Here is a 12,056-nt window from a genome sequence, read left to right as displayed (position 1 = left end):
TTGCCTGTAACCCCAGCACTGGCAAGAAAAGCGCCTCCAGTTGGAGACCAGCCTTGTCTACACAGCAAGTTTCAAGCTAGCCAGAACCATCTAGTAAGACTCTGCCCCTGTGTGTGACACACTCTTAGATGTAAGTGTGAAAGCAGTGTATCTGGTTATGCGTGCACACACTCTTAGTTGTAAGTGTGAAGGCAGACAGCATACCTTGCTATATGGGCACACACTCTTAGATGGAAGTGTGAACACAGACAGTGTACCTTGCTGTGTGTGTACACACTCTTAGATGGAAGTGTGAACACAGACAGGTACCTTGCTGTGTGTGCACACACTCTTAGATGGAAGTGTAAAGACAGACAGTGTACCTTGTTGTGAACAGGCTGGAGGAAGGAATCAAGAACATTTCATTATTGTAAGACACTTCTCTGTGTGAAACATGATGCTGTTATTTGAAATTGGGTTTGGGCAGCTCGGTGGTAAAGCCCTTGCATTCCTCAAACCACAACACATAAAAGTATAAAACCAAAGGAGAGGGTGGAGAACAAGAGCAGCATGAAGAAGCAAATAAAAATTAACATATCTGGTAGACATAAATCCAATTATATCACCAATCACCTTAAATGCCAATGTTTTAAATTCATCACTTGAAAGATCAGACTAGATTAAGAAATAGTCTTAATATATGTTATCAACAAGAACTCCACTTTAAATATAAAAGTTAAAAATAGATTAAAACACAGGAACACAGGAAGATACATCACACTAACTCATCAACAAGAGAGAAAAGACAGCTAGACTAAGTTCACACAGAGCACATTTAGAAGCGCTGAAAGATACCAAGGCTGAAGGGGCCTTACTCTTGAGGGTCACTGCTCAGAGAAGACTGGGGAGGTCTGAAGGGTATGCACCTCACAACGGTGTACAAATTGGCAGAACTGAGAGCAAGAGCAAATAAACCCACTAGTGCTGGAGACTCCAACAACCCCCACAGGACCAACGAACAGATCCAGAAGGCAAAGGTGTCAGGAAGGGCACAGCTGAACCCGGTGTCACCATCCGTCAGCTGGAAAAGACTGAGAGCCACAGCTCGCTTCGTGAGAGAACAAGCTGACACACACAGCTCAGCTCACAGGGAGCAGTCGCCAAGACAAGACTACATTCTGGGCCACAAAACATATCTTCACAAATTTAAAAGAGTAAAAGTCACATAGTGTCTGTTCTTGGAGCATAATTAAATTAGAAATTAATTGTACAAACTGATGACATGACCATTTCATGGTATGCCTAGGGGGAAGGTTTTTTTTTATTTTATTTTTTATTGTAGATATGAGTGAGAGAATGACAAGAGGCAGTTAAGAGTACATAGCAGAGGGAGAAAGAAGAACATGGCCAACAGACTGGGCATGGCCAGGGCTGTCGGCAAGAAGGGGGAGAATAGCAGGGGGTAGAGAATAGAGAAAAGATAGAGCGAGAAGGGGGGCAGAGAAAGGGAGAAAAGGAGGGAACGAGAGAATAGGAATGATTATAAAATAGCAGGGTTATAAAGAGAATGAGCACCTGCGGAGGGAAGGTCGGGGAGAAAGGCTAGGGTGCTAGCATGGACTTTGAAATGCATAACAGGTACTTGGGATATTGAAGGAGTCTGGAGGGAGCATGACAGGTACTTGGGATACTGAAGGAGTCTGGGGGCCAGCATGACAGGTACTTGGGATACCGAAGGAGCCTAGGGGCCAGCATGAGCTTTGATGCGCTACTGGGGACAGGTAGTCATTTGTCCCTTCTTTAGGTGACAAGGGACATGCTCCTTTCGGTGGAGGGGAACCAGTTTTGAAGTTCCTGAGGGATGCTGGCCAGAAGTCCTCCTGTGTTCCACTTCTGGACACCTGGACTGCCCTTTGGAGTCTGGGGAATCAGCGTCTCCTTTGGACCTGACATTAATAACAAGCAAGATGCATCAGCTTGCTTTCCTTGCATAGTTGAAACACTGACCAAAACCAACTCGGGAAGGAAAGGGTCTATTTGGCTTACACTTCCACACCACAGCCCACCACCACTGAGGGAAATCAGGGCAGGAACTGGAACAGGAAGAGGCGATCAAAGAATGCTGCTTACTGGTTTTACCACCATGGATTGCTTAGCCTGCTTTCTTATAGAACTAAGGACTACCTGCCTGGGGTAGCACCACCCACAGCGGACTGGACCCTCTCACATCAACCATTAATCAAGGAACTGTCTCACAGACATGAAAATAAGAATGTAACTTATCAGACTGGAAAGGATGAAGCAAAAGCAGAAGGAAAAGTATAGAATGAGAAGAGACGGAAGGTCAGGGTGAGATGGCTCAGCTGGTGAAGGCTCGACTTGTATGCATGAGGGCCTCAGTTTGGATCCTGGTCCTCAGTGAAAGAGCTGGCATGGCAGCATAGACCTATAACTATGCATGCTTTAACTGTAAGTATCCTCCATTCCGCTGGTCCCCCAAGACCGGGGGATCTCCACCTGCTGGGTCCTGCTCACTAGCTCCTGCAGCCGCTTATGAAATCACCATTTTGAGGCTTAATATTACATACTCTTTGGCCCATTAGCTCAGGGTTCTTATTTAACTCACTCTTATATCTTAAACCATTTCTATTATTTTATATTTTACCACGAGGCTTATAATTTGTTACCTCTTGCTTCTTGGGTGGCTACATGGCGTCTTCCTGATTCTGCCTTCTTCCCTCCCCTATGCCTGCTTGGATTTCCTGTCTTGCTATATTCTGCCCTGCAATAGTCCAGCAGCTTCTTTATTAACAAATGGTCATAAAATATATTCATGGCTTACAGAGGGGAATCCCACAGACTGTGGGGACAGAGGCAGGTGGGTCCCCGAGACTCACTAGCCAGCCAGTCTAGTCATTGGTGAGCTCCAGGTTCAATGCACACCATCTCAAAAACTAAGGTGGAGAATGACCAAGGGAGATACTCAATACTGACCTCTGACTGACAATGATCACATGCACTGGCACACATTCACATGCATGGCATGCATATACATCACACACACACACACGAGTGCGCATGCAAATTTTTCATTCATAGCCAGCCTAATAATCTCAGTACTTGGTCAAGGCCAGCCTGGAATCTGTAAAGAGATCTGTCATAAAGGAAAAAAAAGAAAGAGACAGGAAGAAAAAACTAGACAACCACCTCTATATCCATCTTAGAAAACTGGAAAAGGAAATCAAATATAGAGTAAGTGTAAGAAAATAACTAATGGCCATTAGACCAGAAATTAGTGACCAAGAATGCAGGCAGTCAACAGAGAGAAAGTCAACAGGACAAAGGCTTGTTCTTTCCAAGAGGTCAGCTTTACCAGTAACTGCTGTCCAGAATAACTGGAAAAGAGAGAAAAAATACCAATCTTATAAATGCAAAAAGGAACTCCACTACATATGCAATAGTATTAAGAAGACAGAGAAAAATTGTGAACTCTTTACCTATGGATGTACATAACCCAGATTAAAATGTACCAAGAAGCAGACGATATGCAGACAGGATCCCTTGAAGCAATATAGTCAATAGGTAGTAACAGGAAGCTCCAAGTTCAGGGGGGCTCACTGGCAAATTCTGTCAAATGTTTATAGAAGAACTTATACCAATTCTTTACAATCTCTTTCACAGACCGAAGTGGAGGGAGAGTTTCTGGGTTCATTCTCCTTCCTAGCTCATCCAAAGAGAACATCAGCCTAAAACCTACCCAGACAAAAATATTAAAGTGTGATTAACACCCCTCAGGAACACAAAAGGAAAATTCACCAATAAATTATCATCAAATATAATTCAGCAATGTGTAAAAAAGGATTACCCATGACAACCAAGTGAAAACCCCTAGGTATATAAGGCAGATTCGCTATTGAAAAATCAATTACTGGAATCCATCACATCAACAAGATGATGAAGGAAAATCACTTTATCACATCAGTAAAGAAAAGGAGTGCAACAAAATTAAACGCTCATTCATGTAGGAAAAAAAATCTGTCAATCAGTTATGACCAGGGAGGACTTTCTAAACTTCCCAAGAGACAGTTACAGAAAGCTTGGCAATGGCATAACAATTAGTGTGAGAACCTCAAAAGCTTTACTGTTGTTCTCTTTCTTTTTCAGCACCGTGATGAGAGTCCTACCTAATGCAGTAAGACAAGAAAAGGATATAAAGGCATACAAAAGGAAGGAAGGGACAGATAAAAGGTCCTCTATTCACAGAGAGCATCGTAGTCCTTCCGGAACAAGTAAGTAAAGACAGTACGTGGGTCTAAACTGAACCAAGTAAGTAGGTAATCCCCAACATTCTGGTAAGAAACAGCAAAGGGCTGGGTGAAGAGACCCTGTACTTGTTTTCCTGTTGAGACGCCACCAGCACCTGCTTGGTCCTGAGAAGAACGCAGTGTCTGGGTCACACAGTAACGGCATCACCGTGGGAGTACAAGTGAGTAGGACCACGAGGAAGGAAGCTGGTCAGGGTTTTAGGAGACAGACCGGCTCTCTTATAACTAACATCCTTTCTGATGAAGTGCCCCCGATGGCCATGTCCCCACCAATGACCATGTCACTATGTCTCACCTCCTAGAAGGTTCTACCGCTTCCTATATCACAACATGGACCATATCCAAACTATTGCAGAGACATATCCCATATTCATGGACAGGAAGAGTTAATATTGTCAATATGTCAGCTCATCACAACACATCAATAGATTCAATGCAACTCAGTCAAGATGGCAGCAAGTTATTTTGTAGATATTAAGAAATTGAACAGATACAGAAACAAAGGGAGGCAAAAGACTCTTGGCATCTTTGAGAATTACCAGAGGCTGGGGATACTTTTCGGTAGTGGAGTATTGCCTAGCATTCAGGAGGCTCCTAGTTCAATGTCCACCCCACCCCAAGAATCATGTAAGAGGGGCAAGGAAGGGAAGGAGGGAAGGAGGGAAGGAGGGAGGGACTTATTACACAGAATAATCAGGACTGTGTGAAATTTGAAAAAAATAAATAAATAAAAGACATCAATAAAACAGAATCCCAGAAATAGTCCCTATAAAGCCCACACAAATACCAACAGATCTTTGGTAAGAAGCAAAAGGCATTAAGATAGTACAAAGATAACCTTTTCAACAATGTGCCAGAACAACTCACACTCAGATGTGGAAAATATTCCAGACACATCTTACACCTGTCACAGAAATGAACCAAGAGTGATCACAGGCTTAAATGTAAAACACGGAACTATAAAATCCCCTGGATTAAGATAACATAGAAAAAATGAAGATAGCTATAGGTATCTATGCAAAATACAACACCACAGCCACGATTTATGAAAGAAATAAATGATGAGCTGGGTTTCAATACAATGTAAAACTTTTAGTCGGACATGGTGGGACATGTGTGTAATTTTAACACATGGAGGGCTGGGCAGGAGAGTCATGAATTCAAAACCTGTACTACAGAAAAATCTTTAAAAATTTAAAAGCTTTGCTACGTGAAAGACTATGTTTAGCAAAATGAAAAGACAATGAGAAAATACTTCTAAAAGGCACACGTGAGAAAGGCTTGTTCTCAAAAATGGACAGAGAATGCCTACAACTCAGCGATAACAAGAAATATACAGAGAATGCCTACAATTCAGCGATACAGTTCCAGGACAGACGCACACACCTAACACAGAATATATGACATTTGAGGATGTCCAGGACATATCGGTGAGGACATTTGGTTGATGCATCTCAGGCCATTCTGTTCTGCATAACAAAATACCATAGACTGAACAATTTTAAAAAAACATAAAATTGTGCTCACTTCCACAGCACATATACTAACTGGAACAATACAGAGAAGATTAGCCTGGCTCCCGTGCAAGCATGGCATGCAAATTTGTGAAGTGTTACATGTATTTAAATGGCAAAAAAAAAAAAACCCAGAAAATTATTGTTCACAGCTTTAAAGGTCAGGGAAGTCAAGGTCCAAGGCAGGTTTACTATCTGATGAGCCCAAGGTACACGGAATATCAATGGAAGGAGAGAATGGGGCAAATTCCTCTCATGAGACCTTTATGAGGGTTGCTAATCCCACTTACGAAAGCACAGCCTTTATGACCCAATCGTTTCTGAAAGCCAAACCCCACCCTCAAAACTGATGCATTAGGGTAAAATTTCAACAAGGCATAAATATTCAAATCACAGCAGCCAGCAAATAAGCCTAGAAAAGGGCAGTCAACATCATATGTCATCAGAGACTTGCAAAGGAGAACCATATCCCATGACATACTTACTAGGATGGGCTAAAACCCAAGCACTAATAACATCAAATTTCGGCAAGGATGTGGACCACAGGAAACCATCATCCACTGCTGGTAAAAAGGCAGCTAATCTGAAAAACAGCTCTGCTGAACATTCTGTTAGCCTATGATCCAGTAACCGTACTTCGGGTACCTACCCAAATGAATGGAAAGCCAGCCACGCATAAATTTGAACGTGGATGTTTATTGTTGTTCCACTTCAAATTATCCAGACGTGGAGGCAGCTAAGATATCCTTCTTAGCGGGTGGATAAATAATCTGTAGGGACAACTGAAATGAGAGCAAATGAGGTCAAACCCTGAAAAGACCCGGGGTCAGTCTGGAAAGGCTAGACACTGCTTGAGTCTAACTGTCCGACAGTCTATAAAACGCAAACCTATAGAGCTCTACAGAGACCTTCTAGAAAGATCAATGACTGTCGGTGTGCAGGAGGAGACAGGGATGCTGAGGCAGGGGACAGGAGATCTTCAGGGCAGCGAAACTACTATCTATAATTCTGCAATAACAGCGGGTTTCCGCCGTTCCTCATTCATCCACACCTACAGAATACACAACTCTAGGAGTGAGCCTGTACACCGCAGACTCGGGGTGACAATGACATGCCAGCGTAGCTTCGCCGACTGTAGCAGATGCACACACGCTGTGGCACAGGAAGCCAGCAGTGTGTATGCTGTTTGTCTTTCTTATCGCTGTGACAGAATATTCGACAACAGCGGCTTGGGAAAGGACAGGTCTACGTAGGCTCATGGGGTGAGGAGATCGTCCATCATGGCGGGGTGGGTTTTCCCTCCTCAGTTAAACTCGAAGGACATAACGCGAATTACTCTTGAGTCCCTTGGAGATGACAACACAGATTAAATGGGCGGTAACGTGAGAAAACTCTGCAGTTTTTTGTTCCTTTTTTTTTTTTTTTTTTTTTTTTTTTTTTTTTGGTTTTTCGAGACAGGGTTTCTCTGTGGCTTTGGAGCCTGTCCTGGAACTAGCTCTTGTAGACCAGGCTGGTCTCGAACTCACAGAGATCCGCCTGCCTCTGCCTCCCCAGTGCTGGGATTAAAGGCGAGCGCCACCACTGCCCGGCTGTTCCTTTTTTTTTTTTTTTAAGGCTTTTTTTTTCCTTTGCTTTGTTGTTGGTGTTTGCACAGTGTGGCTGAGAGAAGGAAAGCTAACTCACGGATGATGATTATCCCCAAAGTGTGTGTGCTAAAGGTTTGTTTACACCCAGGTCGTGCTTTTAGGAATTAGAACCTTTAGAAAGTGGGGCCTAGGAGGTGATCTTTAGCCCACTCAGTAAGATGGAATCTATGTGTGGTATCAATAACTGAGCCAAAACTTGTAACTGGCCAGGTCACAGGTCCTGCGGGAAAACCTAAGTGGACACAGTAATAAACTGTCCCCTAAGTTCGTATCTCATATCTATAGATTAGTGCATCTCCCAACCCTCACCAGAGAAGCTTCTTCTCGCAGTAGATGGTGACTGATATATGACCCGCAACGAGTAAGCGTGCAGAGAATAATAATGCCGACCACTCAGATCTAAATGAGACATCTATATCCTGCTTCAGTCCCACACAAGGCTCAAAAGCCATAACAGAAAGGGGGACAGAAGGGTAGTAAGAGTCAGAGGGGGCAGACGTCTGTAGGAAAACAGTATTTGTGGATAGGCCAGTGCTTGCAGCTGTGAACATGAACTAACAGTAGCTATGGTTACAGGCACAAGACTATCACAAGACCAAGCCAACCAAAATCCCACCATGGATGGGGTGGGGCTCACGAAGTCCCATCTTTATATATTAGGAGATGTTGGCACTTGGTGGCTGCTGGAAGAATGGCAATGTTTTCTTCGGGGTGACGAATGCCCCAGTAGATGGTCTAACACCCATGCGCATGCAGGTAGCAATAAATGGCATGCTTTTATGCAGTATGATGTAGGGGGCTGTCTGTGAAAACAAAAACACCTTACATACTTGTATGAAGCTATCAAAGGCTAATGTAAAGCCAAATTTAGAAATGAGAAGAGATTAGACTTGACAGCGTGTATTAAAATCCCTTTTTGCTATGAAGGGCAACTTGCTGAAGGAATACTGTAACACATTAATTTCAGCCAGATGCTGCAACAGCACAAAACCCCTCTTCCCCTTAGACAGTTGAACCCGCCCCAAGAACCTGTGTGAGCCCCTCTCCCTGTGATCATCACAAGGGAAACAAAGACATCTTCAAAAGGAGTATCAGTGTGCTTTCATAATTTTCATAACTTTTTTTCTAAGTTAAAAATGCAGAATTCTGGAGCTTTTTTCTTCAACTGGCAAATCAGCACGGCTAGTTTTAGCTGTTTGAACAAGTCCTCTATACCTGTAGGGTCCTGGGTAAGGGGCAGAGCACAGCCTGGTCCCAGCTCTAGAAGACTACTCTTCCCGGGAGTGGCTACCACCCTGACTTCCTGTTTGGGGGCTGGGGAATGCTATTTTTGTTTTCCGAGGAACCAAACTTGTTTAAAATGAGAATGTATGGTGTGAAGAGGCTGGCAACGCGCCAAGTCAATCACACAAAAGCAAAGGTGCAGACATGCTTCAAGAACGCCTGTGACGGCTTTATTTCCACTACCACTTGGTCTCTCCAGCAAATGCTTGTTTTCTGTGTCTCTGTGTGTGTATGCACGCGCAGGTGCTCATAGAAGTCAGAGGCATTGGATTTGCTTGGAGCTGAAATTACAGATGGCTGTGCGCCATTCTTCATGGGAGCTGGGAACCCAACTTGGGACCCCTACAGAGCGGCAGGCACTCTGAACTGCTGAGCCCTCTCTCTAACCCAAGCACTTCATCCTTTTTAAGGTTGAATAATATTCCGCTGCATGGGTATACTCTACTTTGCTAATGCCTTCTGCAGATGATAGGTACTTCGGCTTTTACAAATAATGAGGTTATGATTATCCATGTACAAAGTTTACCAAGACAAATGCTTTCTTGGCTGTTGGATACATATCTGTCTGTGGGCAATTTAGTAACTCTATCCTTAACTTTCGGAGGCCCCAAAGCAGCTGCATCATTTTGTCTTCCCACCAACAATACATCGGATTCCAATTTGTCCACCTTCTTGTCAACACTTGTTATTGTCTGTCCTGTAGATTCAGCCCTCCTACTGCGTGCGGGTGAGAAAAGGATGCGGAGCACACCTCTGAGGGAAGCCACATGCCTGAAGGCAATCCGCAGCCCAGCGAGGCCCTTAGTGTCTGTCTATCCCGCATCCTCACGGCCACTCTGGGGCGGCTCCTGCAGGAGGAGTGAGCTCGCCTCACACTGGGCTGCTCACGGCAGGGTCTCTTATTAACAGAAGATTTTAACGCCTTAGAAGATACTGAAAACTCAAAGAGAACCAGGGATGGAGAGGACGGAAGGGGGTCAGGAATTAGCGTCATAAACGATTCATCTGCAGTGCGGCCTTGGAAGATACGCTTGCAGGTGCCACAGTCCACAGTTCAAAGACCAGGAAGACACAGCCCTAGGGTCTGCAATATCTGCATGTGAGGGTTGGCCCTACGGAAGGTGGACAAGGTGGACGGTAAAAGCCTCAGGGCCAAGAACAACCACCACTTTTTTACTTTGCATGCTAATTACTTCCAAGAAGGCCTAAGCTGTGTGGAGAAGCAAGCTTCACAGCCTCTGGAGCTTCCTTAGTGCAGGCTAGACCCCTCACGTGGCTCCTCGAGGCGCCCACAGCAACATCCCTCTCTGGTCCTGATCTCCACCACACCTCGCTTCTGTGAATTCGTCCCAGCAGCAATGCTGTCTGTCAGTCCCTGGCCCTTAAAACAACAGAAAGCAGTGCTCAGGAAGGACCTTTGCTCCCTTAGGAGGCCTTCCTGCTGCAGCTCCTCCGAAGGCCCTACACTCCCTACAGGGCAGAGTCTCAGCCTGGCTGACTGGGAACTCCCTCCTGTCACTCTGCTCAGACTGCTCGTCCAAACCGTGTGCTTAAGACCACGGCAAACAGTTTGGTGGAGCCTGAAAAAAATAAATACAGAAATGCCACGTGGTCCTGCCGTTCCGCTTCTAACCCAGACCCACAGAATGGAAGTGAATCTACTAAAAGGCAACTTCTATACCCAAGCTCAAAGTGGGCACTATGAGCGAGAGCCAAGAGGGAGAAAGGGACCAAATGGCCATCAAGAGGTAAACGGATAACCAAAACCATGGTACACATGTTCTTTAAAAATGAACAACTGATAGAGTCTACAAATACGGGTGAGCCTCACAGAGACCATGTTCAGGGATGCTAACAGCCACGGAAGGATAAAGGTCGTGAGCCCACTTATGAGTCAACTGTCCAAAGTCACAGGGACAGAAAGAACCGTGATTACTGGGCTGGGGGTGGTGGGAATAACTGCTTGATAGACAAAGTTTCTCAGGGGGATGAAGAAGTTTTGGGCCTGAAGGCGGTGACAGCCATACTGTGTAGGTACTGAATGCCACTGACACGGACCAGAAATGACAAAACAGTAACTTTACAGGGGGCATATTTACTAGAACAACGTGCTGGTCAGTCGCTGACTCCTGATGAGGCTGGGGATGGCACACATCCTCGGGGGGAGGACAAGGAAGGGAAGGCGGAGTGACCTGAACTGCCCATTGCTGCCAGAAGAAGACTAGAGTAGTGAAAAGGAGGGGAACAAGAACACAGAACAAGGGGGGTGACACCGGGAGTTGGGGAAGCCATGTTTTCGAGAGCGAAAGGCCTGCACGGTGGGAGGACTTAGGGGAGGCAGGAGGGGTGAGGACTGGAGAGTTCCCAAGAAACAAAACTGGCTACAGGCGCTTGAGGGAAAGTCACATATGCTCAGGCTCTCGGGAAGGGGCTCGGCGGTGGAGAGCCTGCCTGGCACACACAAGCCACCAGGTTCCATTCCCCGAGCTGAAAAAAAAAAAATTACACCTCAGAAGAAAAAGAAGTGTGCGGTAAGATAATGAGGTCGGTTTTAGCATCAAATTGCAGGAGTTGAAAAGAAACAAAATTATCAGACATTCTGGAGCTGGTAGTTAGCGCTGTACAGCAGTGTGAATATGGGCAGTGCTGAGCTGTACCCTCCGAGCTAAAATGGTTCTGTATTGGGTACATTTTACCACAGTTTAAAAAAAAAAGATTGGAAACCCTGCTGTTTGCTCTCCTTTTTGCCCCTGCCCTGCCACTGTTGTTTAAGGGCTATGGGGTAGCTCTCTATAGGAGTCTGTGGTTGTCACATGTCCAAAGCCTTAAAGCTGTGTGCTGCTGAACCGAGCAGTCCTATCTCTAAGAGTTCAACAGCAATAAAAAAGGATACTGCAGAAATTTTCTGCAGAATAAATATCACTAAAGAGCTGCTTATTAAAAAACAAAACTGGAGGCTGGAGAGAAGGCTTAGCAGGTAAGAGTGCAGAGGGCCAGAGTTGGGTTCCCAGGGACATGCATCAGCTCACAACTAACTGTAACCCCAGCTCCAGGGGCATACAAAACACAAGTGTGTGCACACCCCCAACACATACATGCACATAATTAAAAATAATGAAGGTAAATCTTTAGAAACAAGAATAAGGAAAAAATAAATAAAAAATAAAAAAACAAGAATAAGGGAAAATAAACCCCAAATAACCAATAATGCCTTGCAATGGCAAATGTACAATACACCTTGTACGTGTTCGTGCACAAAACAATGTTCATCTTCTATAACGATGATGTATTCTAATGAGTATTTCCCC

General features: G+C 44.7%; 1 protein-coding gene and 1 non-coding gene across 3 annotated transcripts in view; one reads left to right on the top strand and one right to left on the bottom strand.

Moving 5' to 3' along the window:
* Homer2 (homer scaffold protein 2) overlaps window positions 1–12,056 on the bottom strand; it is a 90,381-nt gene that overhangs the window by 48,632 nt on the left and 29,693 nt on the right. The gene's annotated exons all lie outside the window — the stretch shown is intronic.
* LOC130865653 (U6 spliceosomal RNA) lies at window positions 5,824–5,928 on the top strand. Its single transcript, XR_009056203.1, has one exon. It is a non-coding gene; the product is annotated as a U6 spliceosomal RNA (small nuclear RNA).

The sequence above is a fragment of the Chionomys nivalis genome, chromosome 23, assembly GCF_950005125.1.
Source record: "Chionomys nivalis chromosome 23, mChiNiv1.1, whole genome shotgun sequence".
Taxonomy (NCBI): Eukaryota; Metazoa; Chordata; class Mammalia; order Rodentia; family Cricetidae; genus Chionomys; species Chionomys nivalis.
This window is presented reverse-complemented; position numbering and strand designations above follow the sequence as displayed.